Consider the following 18,635-nt stretch of genomic DNA (forward strand, 5'->3'; position numbering starts at 1 on the left):
TAGTTCTGCGATGATTACGTCTTCTCCTGACGACTTTTCGTTCTTGGATTTTTTGATGTGGAGCTGGATTTCAAGGAAATCGGAAAAGTAGTATTTCAATTCTTCACAGTTTTCTTGTTTGGTGATTTTTCCATTTTTTTTAATGTCTAATTTTGTGGTGAGTAACCTTTAAATTTGTTTGCAAAAGTTTTGTAGAAATTTCTGCTGCTGTAGTTTCCAAAGTATTCCTCAACTGATTTCATTTTATCGTGATGTAGCTGCGTTTGATTTTTCTGGAGGTTCTGTTTGTCTTTTTGCGGATGTCGAGGAAGTGTTATAGGGTTCCTGTCAATTTGTTGCTGTTGTACTTTTGGAAGGCGTGTCGACGCTTTATGATTGCTTGATCGCAGTTGGTGGACACCATGGATGTTTGCCTTTTTTCTCAAGAGGGATTAATTCCTTGGCCTCTGTGATAATTTCACGGCAGAAGTCAATCCATTTATTCGTCGGTCCTTTTTCCCATTCTTCTGTGATATTGGTTTCTTTGGATGCGTCGAATTTTTTGATGCAGAGGTTTTTGAGGTGAACTCTCTTCTGAGAGAATATCGCTTGAACTCATGTGAGGTAGCGGTCTGAGTCAATGTTCGGGTCTCGTCGGACTTCGCTTTCCAAAACGCGTTTTTGAAGTCGTTACTTCCGAAACTCGGAATAGAAGACGATAAAGTTCTTAAGAAGGCTTCAGAGCTGCAGCGCATACTAGACTTGAAAATATCATCTGGAGGTGCCAAAAATTTAAAACTAAGTGAAAGTGCAAAGGCAGTGATGCGTGCTGATCTAGCAGCTGTACATTTTGGCATAACTTGTGAAAGGGATGACTTTGTAAGACTTTCTGGAATGAAGAAGAGATTGTACATAACAAATCGCAGCATAATAGAAAAGCTTGTAGGAATGGAGGAGACACTAGATGTGAATAAAATTTGTGTACAACTTGGTATTTCTGAAATGAGCAACTTTGCTCAGACAATTTTGGATCAATATTTGGAACAAAATGCTGTTGCAGAAAGAAATGACAAGATGTACGGTATAATTACAGTATATGTAACTTCAGTATTGTGAATGGCTCTGTAGTGGGCTAGCAGATGGCAACGTGGTCGATCTGGTATTCACCAAGATTCTGGATCGGGGATTGCCATGTTTTCTGTTCTCAGGTTTTTTCCTAAAGTGCGTAGACACCATTTTGAGGCTGAATTGTTGGTAAACAATCAGACGTGTGTCATTGGTGTTAGAGTTTTGGTGAGCCATATTTCTACCGAAGATTTTTCTACGGGTTTTTTCTGTCCCAAATTGAGCTTTGAAGTCTCCCATTAGAATTTTCACGTCGTCTTGGTGAATTTTGCTCATGGTTTTTTCGAGTGTGTTCCAGAATTTGTCGACATTTTCGGGTTTTTTTCTTATTTTCGATATTGGTGGGGCATGTGCATTGATGAGTGTATATTTTTTATTGGTGTTCTGAAAGCGCATAATGATATTTCGATGATTGTTGATGGGTGTTATTTCTTTGACACAGTTGATGATGGATCTGTGTACGAGAAATGTTATGCTGAACATTGGTGTGCCTTTCGCTACCTTTTGTTGTGTTTTGCTCTTAAAGATGCGATAGTTTCCGTTATGCAAGGTTTCATTGTCAGTTACTCATGTTTCTTGAAGAGCAAGGCTGAGAAATTTTTGTCAGTCTATTTCTTATGTGAGATTTTGCAGTTTTCGTGTTTGGATTAATGTATTGATATTTGGTGTTCCAGTGAATGTTTTCTGGTTGTAGGGAAGCTTACCAGAGATCTCCGAGATTCTCCGCTGTGCTATCCTGAAGTTCCCAGAATCCGAAAGTACAATTGCCATTTGCCGACGGGCAGGTTGCGTACCGCCTGGGGTAAAGCTGAATTTACTTGCACAGTTCATGTTTGCTTGTGTTACATTGGTTTGGCCTGGATAATACCAAACCGGAAAGGATTAGAGGATGTTGAAGCCTTTGGAACCAAATGTTTTCAGCTGAGCTCATTGAGCTAACAGACACTGACCAGAGTACCGATGATTTTCACTCAGACCTATCTGGATTTTGGGTTCAACGGGGATGAATAGCCGTTGAGGATTGTGTTAGTATTTGGTCTACCCCAAGAATTTGATTTTCTCGGTACCACACATATCTGGGATTCTTTCCCCTATCCGCCACCAGGAGAGGCACCCGATGGAAGATCTAACAACCTCAGACGGGATAATAATAATAATAATAATAATTATTATTATTATTATTATGTCATCATAAAATCCGATATGGTGTATCTTCCCACCACTGAAATGGATGTGTATTGTTTGATTAAGTATTTGAATCACATAAATATAGATTATAATTACGTTAAATTGCTGCTAGTAGACATATTACTCACTTTTTCTTAGATAGTTGCTAACCGTTACTCCATCAAGGGAATTAATGTGTGCAGCATTGTTGCAATACAGACATTCAAATCATCAGATTTCTGTAATTTCAGTTCGATACCAGATCGTTCTAATCGGACTCAGCTAGCCAGTCTTAATGTGGATTTCCGACTACGACTCTCATCATTTGATAGTTTTGGTAAACTACATTCCTAATCGGACTGCTGAATCTAGATCACTTCTCTAATACAGGGCCTGAATTCTTAAACACTGTGTAAAATACTAATACAGTGTGCTTATTAGAAATACGTTATTTAAATATAAATATCTGAAATAACGAGATACACTTCTCGAAATGGAAAAAAGAACACATTGACACCGGTGTGTCAGACCCACCATACTTGCTCCGGACACTGCGAGATGGCTGTACAAGCAATGATCACACGCACGGCACAGCGGACACACCAGGAACCGCGGTGTTGGCCGTCGAATGGCGCTAGCTGCGCAGCATTTGTGCACCGCCGCCGTCAGTGTCAGCCAGTTTGCCGTGGCATACGGAGCTCCATCGCAGTCTTTAACACTGGTAGCATGCCGCGACAGCGTGGACGTGAACCGTATGTGCAGTTGACGGACTTTGAGCGAGGGCGTATAGTGGGCATGCGGGAGGCCGGGTGGACGTACCACCGAATTGCTCAACACGTGGGGCGTGAGGTCTCCACAGTACATCGATGTTGTCGCCAGTGGTCGGCGGAAGGTGCACGTGCCCGTCGACCTGGGACCGGACCGCAGCGACGCACGGATGCACGCCAAGACCGTAGGATCCTACGCAGTGCCGTAGGGGACCGCACCGCCACTTTCCAGCAAATTAGGGACACTGTTGCTCCTGGGGTATCGGCGAGGACCATTCGCAACCGTCTCCATGAAGCTGGGCTACGGTCCCGCACACCGTTAGGCCGTCTTCCGCTCACGCCCCAACATCGTGCAGCCCGCCTCCAGTGGTGTCGCGACAGGCGTGAATGGAGGGACGAATGGAGACGTGTCGTCTTCAGCGATGAGAGTCGCTTCTGCCTTGGTGCCAATGATGGTCGTATGCGTGTTTGGCGCCGTGCAGGTGAGCGCCACAATCAGGACTGCATACGACCGAGGCACACAGGGCCAACACCCGGCATCATGGTGTGGGGAGCGATCTCCTACATTGGCCGTACACCACTGGCGATCGTCGAGGGGACACTGAATAGTGCACGGTACATCCAAACCGTCATCGAACCCATCGTTCTACCATTCCTAGACCGGCAAGGGAACTTGCTGTTCCAACAGGACAATGCACGTCCGCATGTATCCCGTGCCACCCAACGTGCTCTAGAAGGTGTAAGTCAACTACCCTGGCCAGCAAGATCTCCGGATCTGTCCCCCATTGAGCATGATTGGGACTGGATGAAGCGTCGTCTCACGCGGTCTGCACGTCCAGCACGAACGCTGGTCCAAGTGAGGCGCCAGGTGGAAATGGCATGGCAAGCCGTTCCACAGGACTACATCCAGCATCTCTACGATCGTCTCCATGGGATAATAGCAGCCTGCATTGCTGCGAAAGGTGGATATACACTGTACTAGTGCCGACATTGTGCATGCTCTGTTGCCTGTGTCTATGTGCCTGTGGTTCTGTCAGTGTGATCATGTGATGTATCTGACCCCAGGAATGTGTCAATAAAGTTTCCCCTTCCTGGGACAATGAATTCACGGTGTTCTTATTTCAATTTCCAGGAGTGTATTAATTTATTTACAGTATCACAGCCCCATCCATCAGAGCAGAGCAGTGCATGATAGGTTTCAGGGCTAGTAGAGGATAAAGCTGTTGCCGTTTGTTCCACTGCCATCGTAACACGTTGGCTGCCCTGACGCCGGCTACGAGCGCTTCTCGCTTGCTGTGTTACTCGATAAGTAATTTAGCTAGTGATTTAATTGTTTTTGCTGTATGTTCTATAGTATTTACGTGCATTAGTGTCGGATAGACTTGATAAATTGAAGGTTTCAGTTTTTATTTGCGTCTGAATAGGAAAAGCGAAGTTTCTGTTTAGGACTGTTTCGCGTATACGCAAACGTTTGTTTATATTCTTAACTGACGTTAACTCGTGGGATTATCAATTAAGTCAGCGTACAATACTCAGTATTTACGTTTATTAGTGTCACTTAGACTCGATACATTGAAGGCAGCAGTTTTTATACGTTTTATTAGGTTATTTTTCACGTGTACGTAAGCATTTGTTTACATTATAAATACGAGTGTTAATCAGTTTAAGTTAGTGTACAATATTCAGTATTGACGTTTATTAGTGTCATTTAGACTCGATACGTTGAAGGTAGCAGTTTTTATACGTTTTGTTAGGAAAAGCGATCTTGACCGTGAATTCTAATCTCAGTTGTATACGTTTGACTAGCGCAATCTGCGAGGGTTAACAGTTAAGCAGACGTAAAATACATCTTAAGTTAGTGTTACACTATAATATCTGAGTAAGTCAGTCTTATAATACAACTTCTGATCACTTCTTACGTACGGTTTAGGTAGCAGTCAGATAAAACTCACCTCGGCATCTGTTTAAATTCCTTAGCTTGTTGTAGGATTTAATGGTTCAAATGGCTCTGAGCACTATGGGACTTAACAGCTCAGGTCATCAGTCCCCTAGAACTTAGAACTACTTAAACCTAACTAACCTAAGGACATCACACACATCCATGCCCGAGACAGGATTGGAACCTGCGACCGTAGCGGTCTCGAGGTTCCAGACTGAAGCGCCTAGAACCGCTCGGCGCGCTTTAATGATCGTGTACTGTAAGACAATCGGTTTCTATAAAGTAGAGTTCGTATTTGTGCTTTTCATTCTGAACTCTTATTGTTAGCTAAAGATTTTGTTTTGCACCTGCATCTGTCAGTTTACAATACTCAGTATTTGCGTTTATTAGTGTCATTTAGACTCACCACATTGAAGGCAGCAGTTTTTAGTTTTATTAGGTCATCTTCGCGTGTACGTTAACGTTTGTTTACGTTATAAATACGAGGGATAATCAGTAGGTGAAGCTTGCCGTAGGTTGCTGTTTAACTCCTTAATAAGATTCACTCGATAACCCCTACCAGTTTACTGTAGCCCACTGTTTATTCTTCTTTAGTATTCACTAGATAGCCGGCCGTTGTCGCCGGGTGATTCTAGGCGCTTGAGTCCGAACCCGCACTGCTGCTACGGTCGCGGGTTCCAATCGTGCCTCGGGCATCGATGTGTGTGATGTCCTTAGGGTAGTTAGGTTTAAGTAGTTCTAAGTTTTAGGGGACTGATGACATGAGAAGTTAAGTCCCATAACGCTCAGAGCCATTTGAACCATAACCTTGTGTGGCAGTAGGTTTCCATAAGTTCCTTATAGTAAATCATATATTAGCTAGATGGATAGAGACTGTGTCTGCTGTGTGCGGATGCAGGGGGTGTTGGCCACAGCTGGAAGCTTTGTTGGCCACCGTCAACAGGCTTCAGAGTGCCGCCTCAATGTGAGTGGCGGACTGTGTCGAGGTCTCGAGCCTCAAGGCGAAGGCTGCAGGGGGACGCAGGCTCCTGCCAAATCCCTTAGATTCAGTGTGCTATCTGATGCTGGGGGTGAGGCTGATCAGAATGCACCTTCTGCCAGGATGCCCGCATCTCGTGGTCGTGCGGTAGCGTTCTCGCTTCCCACGCCCGGGTTCCCGGGTTCGATTCCCGGCGGGGTCAGGGATTTTCTTTGCCTCGTGATGGCTGGGTGTTGTGTGCTGTCCTTAGGTTAGTTAGGTTTAAGTAGTTCTAAGTTCTAGGGGACTGATGACAATAGATGTTACGTCCCATAGTGCTGAGAGCCTTCTGCCAGGATAGTGGCTGCTCCTTCAGCAACGTCTGGACAGGCACGTTGGGATAGGGCTAGGGCGGGGAAGAAGTCCAGCGTTCACTCGGTGAGCTTGCCGGGTGGCCTTGTCTGGGATGTGGAAGAGCCTCTTCCGGCGGCTATCGAGGGTGCGAGGTGCAGCCAGCTGCAGACTGTTGCGCATGTCGGCACCAACGATGCCAGTTGTCGGGGTTCCGAGGAAATCCTTCGGTCCTTTGGACGGCTGGCTAAATTGTCGTAGACGGCCTCCATCTCTCGAGGAGTGGAAGCCAAGCTGATGATTTGCAGCATCTTACCCAGAGTGGATCGGGGTCCACTGGTTTGGAATCGAGTGGCTACGTCGACTCTGTGACGAAAATGGTTGTAGATTCCTCGACCGACGCTGTGGGGTGGAAGGGTGTAGGACGCCCCTCGACAGATAAGGGGTGAACTACACACAGGAGGCAACTACATGGGTAGCACAGTACTTGTGGCGTGCACGTGTTTTTTTGTTTTGTTTTTTGGATTAGGTTCCTCCCCACGGGAATCAAACCGTTGGCCTGAAAAATTACCAGGTCATGACACTGATGTGGGTGTGCTAACCGTAAAAATTTTTAGTTCTCCTAAACAAGTCAATGCAAAGGATTTAAATATGCCAAATCTCATGTTAGTAAATTGTCGAAGTGTGTGCAGCAAGATCCCCGAGTTACTCTCCGATATAAGCAGTAGTAATGCCAATATTGTATTAGGTACCGAAAGCTGGTTGAAACCAGACATAAATAGCAGCGAAATTTTGAACTCCGATTGGACAGTGTTTATGAAGTATAGGACTGATGCTATGGGAGGTGGTGCGTTCATTGCAGTTAAAAGCTGTTTAAACGCAGTTGAGATTGATAGTGGGTCGGACTGTGAGATAGTCTGGACAAAGCTGTCAACCAGACAAGGATTGACCATTGTATTAGGAAGTTTTTATAGACCACTAGCATCCGCAATAAACGTCGCAGAACGTCTCAGCGAAAGTTTTGAGTACATAGGAAATAAATATCTAAATTATCCATTAGTTGTAGGTGGAGACTTTAATGTGGTGTCCACTGACTGGGAAAATTACACGTTTATCACGGGGGACAGAAGCAAAGACTCATGTGAAGTTATTCTAGGAGCGCTCTCAACATACAACATTGAGAAATTGGTCAGAAAACCAATTCAAGATTGGAACATATTAGAGATCTTGGCGACAAACAGACCTGATCTTTTTGAGGAAGTTAATCTAGAAGAAGGTATTGGAGGCCATAATGTCGTTGTGGCTTCAATGTCAGTTGAAGTTGCGAAAAAACCAAAGAAGCAGCGTAGAGTTTTCTTGTTTGGGAAAGCAAATAAACGTGTCATTAATGAATATCTTCATTGTCAGCTCCAAGCAATCACCGCGGGACACAAGCATAATGAGCTTCTTAGGTCGGAATTTAAAGGCATTGTCCGTCACGTATTAGAGAAATATATGCCTAGCAAATATATAGGGGAGGGAAAGGATCCACCTTCGTTCAACAATCATATTAGGAAGTTGCTGAGAAAGCAGAGAATTTTGCACAGTCGTTTTAAACGTGGTCACTGCCCCGCTGACAAATAGAAATGGCCGGCCGATGTAGCCGAGCGGCTCTAGGCGCTTCAGTCTGGAACCGCGAGACCGCTACGGTCGCAGGTTTGAATCCTGCCTTGTGCATGGATGTGTGTGATGTCCTTAGGTTAGTTAGGGCTAAGTAGTTCTAAGTTCTAGAGGACAGATGGCCTCAGATGTTAAGTCCCATAGTGCTCAGAGCCATTTGAACGAAACAGAAATCATGCTAAATGAAAGCAGCTGTCAAAAGGTCAATGAGAGATTCTTTTACCGAATTTGAAAGCAATATTTTATCTGCAGATTCTAAAAATAGTTCCAAAATATGTTGGTCGTACGTACAACCTATGAACGCTACAAACAATTCACTACCTACTCTTTCTGACAGAACGGGCAATGTAACGGACGATGATAAACAGAAGGCCGAAATTCTAAACCTAGCTTTCAAAAAATCGTTTACGGTAGAGGACTGCAGCACCATTCCCCCTTTCAATTATCGTAGAAACGCAATGATGGCTGACAGTGTTTAGAGTATCTGGGATTGTTAAACAGTTAAGATCCTTAGACGCCAGACATGCATCTGACCCTGATGGTATACCCGTAAGATTTTATGTTTACTGTGATACAAATATGGCACCATTATTATCCATAATCAATCAGAGATCATTGTAACAGCGGAAAGTTGCAAGGGACTGAAAGAAGGCCCAGGTCATAGCAAACTAGGTAGAAAATCGGATGCACATAACTAACGGCCAATTTTACTGATATCGTTTTGTTGTAGAGTCATGGAACATATTTTGTGTTCCCCCCATGAACCATAGACGTTGCCGTCGGTGGGGAGGCTTGCGTGCCTCAGCGATACAGATAGCCGTACCGTAGGTGCAACCACAACTGAGGGGTATCTGTTGAGAGGGCAGACAAACGTGTGGTTCCTGAAAAAGGGCAGCATCCTTTTCAGTAGTTTGCAGGGCAACAGTCCGGATGATTGACTAATCTGGCCTTGTGAAACTAACCAAAACGGCCTTGCTTTACTGGTACTGCGAACGGCTGAAAGCAAGGGGAAACTACAGCCGTAATTTTTCCCGAGGGCATGCAGCTTTACTGTATGGTTAAATGATGATAGCCTCCTCTTGGGTAAAATATTCCAGAGGTAAAATAGTCCCTCATTCGGATCTCCGGGCGGGGACTGCTCAAGAGGACGTCGTTATCAGGAGAAAGAAAACTGGCGTTCTACGGATCGGAGCGTAGGATGTCAGATCCCTTAATCGAGCAGGTAGGTTAGAAAATGTAAACGGGGAAATGGATAGGTTAAAGTTAGATATAGTGGGAATTAGCGAAGATCGGTGGCACGAGGAACAAGACTTTTGGTCAGGTGAGTACAGGGTTATAAATACAAAATCAAACAGGGGATGTGCAGGAGCACGTTTAATAATGAATAATAAAATAAGAGTGCGGGTAAGCTACTACAAACAGCATAGTGAACGCATTATTGTGGCCAAGATAGACACGAAGCCCACGCCTACTACAATAGTACAAGTCTGTATGCCAACTAGCTCTGCAGATGACAAAGAAATTGAAGAAATGTATGATGAGATAAGAGAGATTATACAGGTAATGAAGGGAGATGAAAATTTAATAGTCATAGGTGACTGGAATTCGATAGTAGGAAAAGGAAGAGAAGGAAACGTAGTAGGTGAATATGGATTGGGGGGAAGAAATGAAAGAGGAAGCCGCCTGGTAGAATTTTGCACAGAGCATAACTTAATCATAGTTAACACTTGGTTCAAGAACCATTAAAGGAGGTTGTATACGTGGAAGAAGGCTGGAGACTCTGGAAGGTTTCATATAGATTATATAATGGTAAGACAGAAATTTAGGAACCAGGTTTTAAATTGTAAGACATTTCCGGGGTCAGATGTGGACTCTGACCACAATCTATAATTTATGAACTGTAGATTAAAACTGAAGAAACTGCAAAAAGGTGGGAATTTAAGGACATGGGACCTGGATAAACTGACTAAACCAGAGGTTCTACAGAGTTTCAGGGAGAGTGTATGGGGACAATTGACAAGAATGGGGGAAAGAAATACAGTAGATGAAGGATCCGTAGCTTTGAGGGATGAAGTAGTGAAGGCAGCAGAGGATCAAGTAGGTAAAAAGACGAGGGCTAGTAGAAATCCTTGGGTGACAGAAAAAGTATTGAATTTAATTAATGAAAGAAGGAAATATAGAAATGTAGTAAATGAAGCAGGCAAAAAGGAATACAAACTTCTCAAAAATGAGATCGACAGGAAGTGCAAAATGGCTAAGCAGGCATGGCCAGAAGACAAATGTAAGGATGTAGAGGCTTATCTCACTAGGTGTAAGATATATACTGCCTACAGGAAAATTAAAGAGACCTTTGGAGAAAAGAGCACCACTTGCATGAATATCAAGAGCACAGATGGAAACACAGTTCTAAGCAAAGAAGGGAAAGCAGGAAGGTGGAAGGAGTATATAGAGGGTCTATACAAGGGCGATGTACTTGAGGACAATATTACGGAAATGGAAGAGGATGTAGATGAAGATGAAATGGGAGATATGATACTACGTAAAGAGTTTGACAGAACACAGAAAAACGTAAGTCGAAATAAGGCCCGTGGAGTAGACTACATTCCACTAGAGCTACTGGCAGCCTTGGGAGAGCCAGTACTGACAAAACTCTACCATCTGGTGAACAAAATGTACAAGACAGGCGAAATACCCTCAGACATAAAGAAGAATATAATAATTCCAATCCCAAAGAAAGCAGGTGTTGACAGATGTGAAAATTACCGAACTATCAGTTTAATAAGTCACGGCTGCAAAATACTAACACGAATTATTTACAGACGAATGGAAAAATTCGTAGAAGCTGACCTCGGGGAAGGTCAGTTTGGATTCCGTAGAAATATCGGAACACATGAGGCAATACTGACCCTACGACTTATCTTAGAAGCTAGATTAAGAAAAGGCAAACCTACGTTTCTAGCATCTGTAGACTTAGAGAAAGCTTTTGACAATGTTGACTGGAATACCCTCTTTCAAATTCTGAAGGTGGCAGGGGTAAAACACAGGGAGCGAAAGGCTATTTACAGTTTGTACAGAAGCCAGATGGCACTTATAAGAGTCGAGGGGCACGAAAGGGAAGCAGTGGTTGGGAATGGAGTAAGACAGGATTGTAGCCTCTCCCCAATGTTATTCAGTCTGTATATTGAGCTATCAGGAAAGAAAACAACAGAAAAATTCGGAGTACGTATTAAAATCCATGGAGAAGAAATAAGTACTTTGAGGTTTGCCGATGACATTGTAATTCTATCAGAGACAGCAAAGGATTTGGAAGAGCATTTGAACGGAATGGACATTGTATTGAAAGGAGGGTATTAGATGAACATCAACAAAACCAAAACGAGGATAATGGAATGTAGTCGAATTAAATCGGGTGATGCTGAGGTAATTAGATTAGGAAATGAGACACTTAAAGTAGTAAAGGAGTTTTGCTATTTGGGGAGCAAAGTAACTGATGATGGTCGAAGTAGAGAGGATATGAAATGTAGACTGATAATAGCAAGGAAAGCGTTTCTGAAGATGAGAAATTTGTTAACATCGAGTATAGATTTAAATGTCAGGAAGTCGTTTCTGTAAGTATTTGTATGGAGTGTAGCCATGTATGGAAGTGAAATATGGAAGGTAAATAGTTTGGACAAGAAGAGAATATAAGATTTCGAAATGTGGTGCTACAGAAGAATGCTGAAGATTAGATGGGTAGATCACATAACTAATGAGGAGGTATTGAATAGAATTGGGGAGAAGAGGAATTTGTGGCACAACTTGACTAGAAGATGGGATAAGTTGGTAGGGCATATTCTGAGGCATAACGGGATCACCAATTTAGTATTGGAGGGAAGCGTGGAGGGTAAAAATCGTAGAGGCAGACCAAGAGATGACTATACTAAACAGATTCAGAAGCATGTAGGTTGCAGTTGGTACTGGGAGATGAAGAAGCTTGCACAGGACAGAGTAGCATGGAGAGCTGCATCAAACCAGTCTCTGGACTGAAGACCACAACAACAACATTTTGTTTTCAGACATAATGACCTTTCTAGACTCTGAGAAGCTCATCTGCAGCAAGCAGCACCGTTTTAGGAAACAAAGGTCATGTGAGACACAACTGGCCCTCTTTGTGCATGATATACAGCAGGCTCTAGATACGGACTCCCAGGGTGATGCCATATTCCTCGACTTTCGAAGGGCGTTCGACTCAGTTCCTCACTGTCGCTTGCTCCAAAAAGTACGCGCTTACGGGCTATGTGATGACGTATGCGGTTGGATAGAAAGTTTTCAGACAGACAGAGAGCGGTATGTCTTCGTGAATGGGGAGACTTCAACAGAAACAAGCGTAACATAAGGTGTGCCCCAGGGTAGCGTAGTGGGTCCGCTGCTTTTTACAATTTACAAACGGTCTGGTTGATAGTATTGACAGCGGCATTAGACTGTTTGCCGATGATGCTGTAGTGTACAGGAAGTTGTGAACAAATCAATGAGGATTTGCAAAAAATAAATGTGTGGTGTAATGACTGGCAATTATTTCTCAATATTAGTAAGTGTAACCTACTGCGTATAACAGAGCGAAAATTCTGATTAATGTACGAGTACAAAATAAATTCCCAGTCTTTGGAGGCGATAACATCCGTCAAGTACCAGGATATGACTATTCGAAATGATCTCAAATTGAAGGATCAGTTTGCCGCGCGGGATTAGCCGAGTGGTCTTAGGCGCTACAGTCATGGAATGAGCGGCTGGTCCCGGCGGAGGTTAGAGTCCTCCTTCGGGCATGGGTGTGTGTGTTTGTCCTTAGGATAATTTAGGTTAAGTAGTGTGTAAGCTTAGGGACTGGTGACCTTGGCGGTTAAGTCCCATAAGATTTCACACACATTTGTTTGACCGATCAGTTTACAGAAGTAACGGGTATGGCGAACTCTAGATTGTGGTTTATTGGTAGAATCCTGAAGCGACGCTGTCCTTCAACACAGGAAAATGCTTACAATACTTTAGTTCGTTCAGTCGTAGATTATTGCCCGTCTGTATAGGACCCATAGCAGTTGGGTCTGATTCAAGAGATTGCGAAGGTCCAAAGAAGAGCGTCAAGATTCGTGATTGGTACATTTAGCCATCGCGAGAGCGTTACAAATCTCATCGAAAGTTTGAAGTGGGATACACTTGCAGATAGACGACTCGCTAAACGGAAGGGGTTGCTCACTAAATTCCAAAATCCGATCTTCGCTGAGGATGTAGCGCATATATTCTCACCACTAACTTTCCTATCGCGCAATGATCACCATTAAAAGATAAGGGAAATTAGAGCTTGTACTGAGGCGTTCAGACAGTCGTTTTTCCCTCGCGCGATCCACGAATGGAACAACTGGGGGTGGAGGTGGATGGGTAGGAGGGGGGAAATATGACTTTGGAGCGAATAGCGACCTCCGCCACACACCGCTTGGTGGCTAGCGGAGTATATATGTAGATGTAGATGTAGATGTAGATATCACCGGACTTCAACCTGATAGAGAATATATATGAATATGAAGTTGATATCTGTACAAATACCATTGGTGATCATGCAGCTCTCGAAGAATGATATTATAATGTAATCCAGACCTTTAGCTGCTTACTGGAGTTGATAAATATCAAAAGGTACAGCTGAAAAATGTGTGCCCCAACCGGGAGTCAAAGCCGGGAGACTAGTGCTTACATGGCAGCCACTGTATCTGAATGAGCCACCGAAGACACAGATGATAGTACGACAGCAGGGACTTATATCTGGTACGCTCCCTGTGAGACCCACACTTTCCAACTTTCTTTCCACAAACTACATTTGTAATGTCCCTGCCCACCACACACATTACTCGCAGCAGTCAAGCTATCGATCCCCATAAGAGTTCGGGCAATGTAAGTGCATCCGCACTGAAGACAATCATTGGCCAGTAATCCTTATCTATATGAAGCTGGTATCTGTAATGAGTATAGTGGTGTGGGGTGGTGGGTGGAATAATTGTTAATTTTCCTATTATTTATTTAATGCTGGTGTTTGCCGTTCTCAACACTTCTCAACACTGGCTCTCTAACTACAATATTGGCAACCAGTAAGTGATTAGCAAAACGTGAAGCCTGTAATTAGAATTCCTAGTGCCCACTTCATCTGAGAAATACATTTGTAGCTACAGCTTATAGCTCTGAGGAATTAGGAGACTGTCTAGGATTCATAATCAAAAACCATTCTCTCTAAAATGTTCACTATATTCTGAAAGTCACAGACCAAAAAGAATCCACACAATTCAACTACCAGAGCAGTTCAGAGTCTAATGCGCTGATGCAACTATAACTGTTCAAATTAAATGTTTAAGTGAATGCTCGCCATAATTTGATGATAATGTTCATCAAACGCCACGCTAATAATGGTAGAATGTCTGTCCTGCGGCGGCACGTGAAAATACGACATACACAAACTAAAGATAGATCATTAACGCCATCCCAAAATTAACACTTCACTCGAAAACGATTCCATGGTTACGCGTATCCCGAGTAACTTATTACGGCATCCGAGGCTGTTTATATCAACGATACCGACGCGACGCGACTCCCGGCACGGGTGGTGCGCTAATCAGCATCTGGAGAGAACTGGGGCCTTCCTTTTCTCGCGCAGCGTTCTTACATATAAAGCCGCGGTGCGGACGGCTAAGGGAACGCCTGATCAAATCTGCTCTCCGGACTAGCCGCTGGGCTAGTAATGAACTACTTTAAGTTATCGAATAAATCATTGCTTCCTTTGCTGATGGCCGATGAAGCTTTCAATTTAATTGTGCAACCAGCACGCAAGTAAGTAATCATAATAAAAGTCTAACGTGGCTAAGTCAAATATTTTGGGCGTGAGAATTAATTTAATTACACTACACGCAGTAGACGAGCTCTGAACTTGCCCTTTGGAGATACGCTATCGCTATAGTTTTATAGTTATTCAGTTGAAACTTCTCACATCTTTATGATTATAGCGAATCTCCCTTCTACTTAAATTTAAATATACTAGCTTTATTTATTCGCCTACTTAATCAATCTTGCTTCCTTAATTTTTAAGATAAAAACCAGAAAATCATGAATTTCAACTAAAATTTTAATTTGTGAGATCCAGAATACTGTTTCTACTACATTATTATGCAAAAGGAATCTAAATATAATTTTTTAAGTTTCTAGCTCTTTTCTGTTGCGCCAATGATTTTTACAGAAAAACATCCAAATTTCGAAAATGGTATTGAGCTGATATTCAACACATATTGATTTAGTATTACTCCTGACATGCTAGAAACGTTTCAGGTTATTTACTTCATTTTAAAGTATTGCGCAATATTTATGACGTCAGAGCTAGTTACAGCGGACTGGCTGGCACATAATGGAAAGACTGATGTGAATTTTATAAGGCGTGAGTCGGCTGCCCTACAGTGGGAAGAGGGACTACAAATGTAGAACGGGGAGAGTAAGTTGGAAAGTGTGGGTCTCACGGCGAGTGTGATAGAGATAAGTCCCTGCAGTCGCAATATCGTCTGTGTCCTCAGTCGCTCAGTCGGAAACGCCTGTAAGCAGGTAAAGGTCTGGGTTTCATTATAATTTCATTTGATCGGGAATATGTGGGCAGAGATAACGAGATCATTTACATGTGGACTTACAAATGCAAGCTGACCCGTGAGTAGCTCATGTTCCCGCCATCATGATCGACTGCTATTACTTCCCAGTCGTTGTCTGTCATAAGCCATTTCGGGTCGCGAGTTGGGCTGCCAGTCAGTTTCAACGCGTCTGCAGCGCAGTTCGGACCTGCAAGTCGAGGAGTTGCAATGTGGCACTAGTGTGTCGGGTTGCAGCAGTAAGGTCTGCATTCACATGGCTCGCCCTATCATTGCCGCCACGCATCACTCGAGCCGGGCCGCGGTCTTGGTGGATCGTCGGTCGGTCGTCCTACCGGACGACGCGTTTTGGCTCGCCGATCGTTCATGAGTCGGCTGTGTGTGTGTGCATCGACTCCCGAGTAGTCTTTGTGCGTGCTAGTTACTGTTGGGTGTCGTTCAGGTCTTCGTGCAAGTGTTTGTCAGGTTGTATGTGTAGTTGGCGTTATTTTCATTGACTACTATTTTAGATGTTGTCGGCATTCTGAGGGTAGTCGGTCGGTTGGTGCGGACCAGGGAGGACATCTCCGTGCGGCCCAGTTAGCTGGGTCCGCTGGCAGTCCCTGCGCAGTATCGGGGCGTGTGTGGCGCTGTCCGATCGCTACGAGATTCGTGGCTCACCGTGTCTTAAGTACCCAAGCCACGTCCCTTAATGTTGTGTCGTTCGTTTCGGTGGTTCGCTGTTCGGGAGCTTTTCCTGTGAGCATCACCGAGTGGTTGTAGTGGTGAAATCGAGCCGCCGTGTGATAGAATTAACTATATTGGTTCGCTGCAATTCAAGTGCACCAGCGGAATTTTCTGCCTTGTGGCCATTAGTGTTCCGATTACCTGCCCTGGCCACTAACGTAATTTCAGGCAGTGTCCTTTCCTCACCTGTTGTCGCTGTCCAACACGGTGTGTAGTTTGACAGCTTAATATATATTTCATTGTGGATAGTTACGTTCGTAACAGTTTGGTTTTTGAGATTTCATGTACCGATTGGGGGCTAGCAAGTCGTTTGGTCGGTCAGTCCGTGGCTGTCTCTCGGTTGGGTTACGGACGGATCAAGTGTAGTTGGGCACACCACCTGTCTCACCTAAGTGAACGTTAATGTTTCGATGGCAGCCCCCCCCCCCCCACTGGAGGTGTCTGAGTACCATTGTCTATACTGTCCTTTCCATGGGTGTGTAATGGTCTGTTGGTAATCTCTTATAGCCAATGCTTTAAAGGAAACAATTTTTTATTGCGTTTTATGTAAATCAAGAGCCTTTAGCCTGTATAACTAAGTTTGAATTCTGGAATAGTGGCTATTTTGCTGAAAGTTTGTGTTGTTGTGCTATCTTTTCATTTAGTACACTGGTTAAGGTATTTTTTGAATTTTTGGAAAATCAACTGTGTGTCTTCATCCATTTAAAGCCTTATTCTCAGAATTTCCCCTTAAGCGAAAACATTGCGTCCTTCTGCCTTAAAAGATTATGGTAATATACACTCCTGGAAATGGAAAAAAGAACACATTGACACTGGTGTGTCAGACCCACCATACTTGCTCCGGACACTGCGAGAGGGCTGTACAAGCAATGATCACACGCACGGCACAGCGGACACACCAGGAACCGCGGTGTTGGCCGTCGAATGGCGCTAGCTGCGCAGCATTTGTGCACCGCCGCCGTCAGTGTCAGCCAGTTTGCCGTGGCATACGGAGCTCCATCGCAGTCTTTAACACTGGTAGCATGCCGCGACAGCGTGGACGTGAACCGTATGTGCAGTTGACGGACTTTGAGCGAGGGCGTATAGTGGGCATGCGGGAGGCCGGGTGGACGTACCGCCGAATTGCTCAACACGTGGGGCGTGAGGTCTCCACAGTACATCGATGTTGTCGCCAGTGGTCGGCGGAAGGTGCACGTGCCCGTCGACCTGAGACCGGACCGCAGCGACGCACGGATGCACGCCAAGACCGTAGGATCCTACGCAGTGCCGTAGGGGACCGCACCGCCACTTTCCAGCAAATTAGGGACACTGTTGCTCCTGGGGTATCGGCGAGGACCATTCGCAACCGTCTCCATGAAGCTGGGCTACGGTCCCGCACACCGTTAGGCCGTCTTCCGCTTACGCCCCAACATCGTGCAGCCCGCCTCCAGTGGTGTCGCGACAGGCGTGAATGGAGGGACGAATGGAGACGTGTCGTCTTCAGCGATGAGAGTCACTTCTGCCTTGGTGCCAATGATGGTCGTATGCGTGTTTGGCGCCGTGCAGGTGAGCGCCACAATCAGGAAGGCATACGACCGAGGCACACAGGGCCAACACCCGGCATCATGGTGTGGGGAGCGATCTCCTACACTGGCCGTACACCACTGGTGATCGTCGAGGGGACACTGAATAGTGCACGGTACATCCAAACCGTCATCGAACCCATCGTTCTACCATTCCTAGACCGGCAAGGGAACTTGCTGTTCCAACAGGACAATGCACGTCCGCATGTATCCCGTGCCACCCAACGTGCTCTAGAAGGTGTAAGTCAACTACCCTGGCCAGCAAGATCTCCGGATCTGTCCCCCATTGAGCATGTTTGGGACTGGATGAAGCGTCGTCTCACGCGGTCTGCACGTCCAGCACGAACGCTGGTCCAACTGAGGCGCCAGGTGGAAATGGCATGGCAAGCCGTTCCACAGGACTACATCCAGCATCTCTACGATCGTCTCCATGGGAGAATAGCAGCCTGCATTGCTGCGAAAGGTGGATATACACTGTATTAGTGCCGACATTGTGCATGCTCTGTTGCCTGTGTCTATGTGCCTGTGGTTCTGTCAGTGTGATCATGTGATGTATCTGACCCCAGGAATGTGTCAATAAAGTTTCCCCTTCCTGGGACAATGAATTCACGGTGTTCTTATTTCAATTTCCAGGAGTGTATTTTAAAATTTGGAAATTTAATTGTGACCTTCAGCCCTTTGTATTGCACCTTGTAAATGTTTGTTCTATCCATTTTTGCCTTGAGGTTTCTAGCCTAGCTATATATATATATATATATATAT

Source organism: Schistocerca cancellata, chromosome 4 (genome assembly GCF_023864275.1).
Source record: "Schistocerca cancellata isolate TAMUIC-IGC-003103 chromosome 4, iqSchCanc2.1, whole genome shotgun sequence".
Lineage (NCBI taxonomy): Eukaryota > Metazoa > Arthropoda > Insecta > Orthoptera > Acrididae > Schistocerca > Schistocerca cancellata.